This window comes from Mastomys coucha, unplaced genomic scaffold (genome assembly GCF_008632895.1).
Source record: "Mastomys coucha isolate ucsf_1 unplaced genomic scaffold, UCSF_Mcou_1 pScaffold21, whole genome shotgun sequence".
Classification (NCBI taxonomy): domain Eukaryota; kingdom Metazoa; phylum Chordata; class Mammalia; order Rodentia; family Muridae; genus Mastomys; species Mastomys coucha.
Genome location: NW_022196904.1, coordinates 26,218,772 through 26,224,370, shown reverse-complemented (window position 1 = coordinate 26,224,370; position 5,599 = coordinate 26,218,772). Strand labels below are relative to the sequence as shown.

The following is a 5,599-nucleotide window of genomic DNA, read 5'->3' as shown; positions in this document are numbered from 1 at the left end:
AAGAAAGGTTTCAGAAGAAGAAGAAAAGCAACCTGGGGGAAAAACAAGACAAGAATAGACCCAACGCAGCTACCCAGATGTAGTTCTTATCCCCGAGGAATCCAAAACTAATTTTCACCATGGATTCCCCTTAAGGACGGCGTTTCCTTAGCCCCTACGGATTATTTAGGCGAACTCGGGCTTTGAGTGTCCCAAAGCTAGCTGAGTCTGCAGTTGCTTTGCCCAAACCCCTCTGTTGCTAGTCCTGGTTACCATGGAAACCTGTAATCAAAAACAACCCTTACCCTCTTCTTCCTTATCCCAGGGGGCAGAGCTGAGCTCTCCAAGCTGCGGCTTTAGCTACAGCCGACGCGGGGGTGGGTGGGAGTGGGCGTGGGGGTGGGTGGAACTGAGCGCGCGGCAGATTTACCCGAGACTCTTAACAGGATTTGGCATCTGCAGACCTCATGTGATTCTAGCAGAATTCGGTGTCAAAACCCAGCTTCGGTTTCTTCCTTTTTTCTCACAACAATCCTGGATTAATGAATACCCGAGTAATCACAGGTGGGGATTTCCTACCCAGCTGGCGCTTCCTTGGCTCAAGGCCGGGTCCTTCCATCCTCCACCTAAGGAGGAGGGCATCCTGGCAGGTCTCACGGGAGTTTTTGGAAGTAGGCGTAGCAGCTACTAAACCCGTCCGTGAGCAAGAGAACACGCGCAATTCCCGGGTGCTTCCTGAGAGCTCTTGTTTGGACAAGTTTTAGATCGATGGGCCCTTTAAAAAGGATTAATAATAGGGGTTGGAGTGACGGCTCAGTGGTTAAAGAACTTGCTACTCCAGCACAGGATGTGAGTCGGGTGGGATCCCAGCACGCATGTCAAGTGCTCTCAGTAATAGTAATGATTTGCTAAGTAGGTAGCTTGGGTAGATGTTATTTAAAGTTCTAATGGTAAGTAAAGTTCACCTAGGTACTCCTCCCTCCCTCTCTCCTTCCCCATTCCTCTCTTCCCCTTCCTCTCCCTTCTCCTTCCTCCCTCCCCCTCCACCCATACTGGTATACAGAGAAGCTCATCTGGGAGGTGGAGGCAGGAGAATCAGAATTTCAAGACGATCATTAGCTACATGAGATCCTGTCTTTAAAAAAAAAGGGGGGGTGGGGGCTGACGAGATGGCGTAGGGGTAAAGGAGCTTGCTGCCAAGCATGACTACCAGTTTGAACCCAGGGATGCACATAATGGCAGGAGAGAACTGACTTGAAAATTGTCCTGTAACCTCTACTCTTGTTTTTTTTTTGTTTGTTTGTTTTGTTTTTTGTTTTTTGTTTTTTGAGACAGGGTTTCTCTGTATAACCCTGGCTGACTGTCCTGGAACTCACTCTGTAGACCAGGCTAGCCTCGAACTCAGAAATCCGCCTGACTCGGTCTCCAAAGTGCTAGGATTAAAGGTGTGCGCCACCACCCACCCGCGGCATAACCTCTACTCTTATTATGTGGCACACGAACCCTGCTGCCACTACTAAATAAATACATTTATGTAATTAAAATTTCTAATCTAAAAAAAAAAAAAAAAAAAAAACCTTTACAAAGTCATTGAGATGGCTCAGCAGCTAATGACAACCTGCTATGCTCAACCTGGCCCCACCTGAATTCGATCCATGGGATGCATGTGGTGAGGGGGCAGACCCAACTTCCACAGTCTGACCTCTGGCCTCTACACATGCACTGTGGCAGGTGTGCCCAACGATACACAGGCAGACAAAATCCACATGAAACTATTAAAAAAAAAAAAAGCTGTCTTCCCAAAAGAATCCCACCGGAACAGAATTACTTTTTGTTGAAGTATACGTACATATGTACATGTGTTCATGAGTGTGACATATATGTGGAAAGCCAGAGGTCAATATCAGATGTGCTCTCCACATGATTTTTTTTTAGACAGGGTCTCTCCTTGAGCCCAGACCTTACCAGTTTGGCTAGACTAGCTGACCAGTAAGCTCCAGGGAGCCTCCTGTCCCCCGCTGCCATGGCTTCACACAAGTTGTACCATGTCTGGCCTTCCACACCGGCCCTGGGGATCCTCACTCAGTTCCCCATGTTTGCACAGCACGTTCTTTACCTACTGAGTCATCGCCCCAGCTCAGGAGCAAACAGCTTTAGATTGAGGACCTTAAGTTTTTCTAAGGAGGAGCTCCTGCCTCTCTGAGTACATATCCTATATGCAGTCCTCAGAAAGCAGGAAGAGGGCAAGAAGGGGACTGTTCCCAAAAGAAATTGTGGTTAAGTCAACAATAGCAGGGACCATGAAGAAAAAGGGAGATGATTGTTAGGTGACATAATACCTATGAAAACCATTTGGGGTATTTTGAAGCCGTGTGTGTGTGTGTGTGTGTGTGTGTGTGTGTGTGTGTGTGAGAGAGAGAGAGAGAGAGAGAGAGAGAGAGAGAGAGAGAGAGAGAGAGAGAGAGAGCCTTGAGGCTTTATCATAACTGTGTCCTATGCCTTTGCATTTGCTCCCACCTCTTTCACAGTAGCCTGCCTATTTCATTACACTACTGGAACTAAAACCCACAACTTCAAACACTGTGCAGGGTGAATTCCCTGCCGCTGGGTTGTATCCCCAGTCCAAGCATACTACAGAAAAAAGCACAGTATCTCACAATGGTTCCTCCTCTGCTGCCTCCTGTGACTTCCCCACCATGGAACTTTGACACAATGTTCACTTCGCCTCTTATTCTGGGACTTTGATACAATATTACTTTGCCTCTTAGTCTATCTATTGTTTGTATCTGTCTCCCTCCCCTAAAATAAACCCAGAGAAGGTCGGCTAGACTGATTTGTTTTATTCCATGGTATATATCAAATGCTTAATGCTATCCCTTACGTACAGTAGTCATTCAACAAATACTCACAGACAATTGAAAATCCAGTACTTTAATTAATAAAATACCAAGCCTTTTTAATTGAATTACATTTTTTGTTGTTTTGTTTTGCCTCCACTCGACCTGGAACACTTGATCAGAATGTCTTTGCAGTGGGCAGGGGAGAAGGCTCCCTGGGTAGAGGTACTTGCTGCTAAGCCTGACGACCTAAGTTTGATCCCAGGAAACCTTATGGTGGAAGAAGAGAACTGAGTCCCACAGGTTGTCCTCTGACCTTCACACACCCAAGGTGGCATATTCATGTCCACATTAATTAATTAATTAATTAAAAACTTTAAGAAAGCCTTTGCAAAGGGCTTCAACCCAATGGAAGAACATTTGCCTAGCGTGCACAAGGCTCTGGGTTCCTCCCCATCTCTGCAAACTAGGGACAAAAAGTCTTTAGTATTACCCCAAAGTATATTGTGATAGATTTTAAAATATCTGGATCCAGATACTGGATCAGGTTGTGCTGTTTCTGATTCTAGTTCCATTTAAAAATGAGTTGTTAGGCTAGAGTAATGGCTCAGAAGTTAAAAACATGTAGTAACTGCTCATCCAGAGGACCTGACTTTGATTCCCACCACCCATGTCAGATGACTCACAATGACCTGTAACTCCAGCTCCAGGGGATCTGAGTCCGCTGGCCTTTGCAGGCACCTGCATTCATGTGTACAGGTACACGCATACACATACACACATGCACTTACATGTGCACACACATGGGCGAGCACATGCGCACGCATGCACACACATGCACATACTTTAAAATACTAAAAGTAAATCTTAAAAAGTAATTATCAGTAAATATTAATCTCCTAATAGCAAGATATAAAATCCTAGAAAAATTTTATTCTAAAACATAAAGTGATTTGGGGGTTAACTGAAGAGTCCCTGAAGAATAATTTAAAGACAACACATACATTTGTCTTTAATCATGGCGTGAAGCATCTGAGGCGTCATGTGAAAAAGGCTGACAGGCGATTAGAAGGACCACGTAGGGAGCTGGATGCCAAACTCCTGCCAGACACTTTTTCTGCCTCTGACTTTCCCTGAGAGAGACATATATTAATTAGCATGCAAGTCTGCAGAAGGAGAAACAGAGACCCAGAGAGAAGAGATAACCAGCCCAAGGTCACACAGACCCCAGCTGAGTGGAAGCCTTGGTCTGCTCCTCCCTAGAGCATCTCCCTAGACGGTCTTCTCGCTTTCCAGAACACAGCACAGCACGACGCTATGCACATGGTTTCATATTCCTGGTCAACACATATGGTTTTGGTAATTGTTGTGTTCTTAGCACAGTGCAGGCTTCCTTGGAGATCGCTGTAGGAAGCACAATGCTTCACTGGGAGGTACATGTTAACCCTGGGTTCATGATAGGATGTGACAACTGATTGGGGTCCATTATAGATGCCTAGGGGGAGTTCTGAAAAAGAAGAGGAGGGGAAGAGGAAGAGAAGAAAAGAAGGAAGAGGAAGAGAAGAGAAGGAGAAGAAGAGAACGAGGAGGAAGTGGAGAAGAGGAAAGAAAAAGAAAGAGAAGGAGGAGAGAACAGGAGGAGAAAGAGGAGGAGGAAAGGAGAAAAAGGAGGAAGAGGAGGAGGAGAGAAGAAGAGGAAGAAGAGGAGGAGGAGGAGGAGGAGGAGGAGAAGTTTAGATGTTTACCTGTTTTCCCTCATGGTAGAACCTCAATCCTCACTAGCACTGCCCCATCACCTGCTGTGTTACTCTGCATAGGGGTACCTCTAGGCCATGGTCTTTTATTTCATCTGTCCCTTGGCTTATCTGGAAGTACAGAGGCTAACCCTTATTTTCTTGGATGCTGGGGGTAGGAGGAAGCATGAGATCCAAATTCTGTCAGTTGCAGGTTTAGTCCATTTTCTGTTGCTAAACCAAACTCCGGAGGCTGGGTAGTTTATATAGGCAAGAGGTTTATTTCAGGCTTGTGGTTCTAGAGGCTGAGAGGTTTGAAACTGGACAGATACATCTTTTATTTTGTTTTGTGACAAGGCTGGCATTGTAGTCCAGGCTGGCCCACATTCTCCTGCTTCAGCTATCTGAGTGTTGGTGTTACAGGCATGTGCTAGGACACCAAGCCCAAAGCAGTTAATGTGACTGTTATTGTTATTCTGCAGCATTGATGTTGGAATCCAGGGCCTTGCATGTACTAAGCAAGCACTCTACCACTGAGCTACACCATCTCCCAGCCCCTCACTGGGAGATTCTAAGCAAGGGCTCTACCACTGAGCCACACCCCCAGCTCCTCACTGGGGGATTCTAGGCAGGGGCTCTACCACTGAGCTACACCCCCAGCCCCTCACTGGGGGATTCTAGGCAGGGGTCCTACCACTGAGCCACGCCCCCAGCCCCTCACTGGAGGATTCTAGGCAGGGGTTCTACCACTGAGTCACACCCCAGCCCCTCACTGGAGGATTCTAGGTAGGGGGTCTCTGCTGAGCCATATCCTCAACCTGGTAGCTAAGTCTTTCCAGGCCCTCAAGCTGTTTCATAGCACAGTGCAGTACAGCACAGCATAGCACACACAGCATCACACGTGACATCTTCCAGCAACAGCATGCCTGGAGATTGGTGGACATGTGTGAAAGAGTGAGTGGAGACACCGGGCTCTATTCATAACAACCTGCTCTAGAGATAACTACCCTCCCCAGGGGATTAAGTACATTAATCCCTTCAGGAAGGTGC

General features: G+C 46.6%; 1 long non-coding RNA gene across 1 annotated transcript in view; it reads right to left on the bottom strand.

The window, feature by feature from the left end:
• LOC116100464 overlaps positions 1-5,599 on the bottom strand; it is a 23,653-nt gene that overhangs the window by 11,008 nt on the left and 7,046 nt on the right. Inside the window, exon 2 of the long non-coding RNA XR_004122588.1 lies at positions 3,821-3,949. This is a non-coding gene — a long non-coding RNA (uncharacterized LOC116100464). The remainder of the gene's footprint in view (positions 1-3,820; positions 3,950-5,599) is intronic.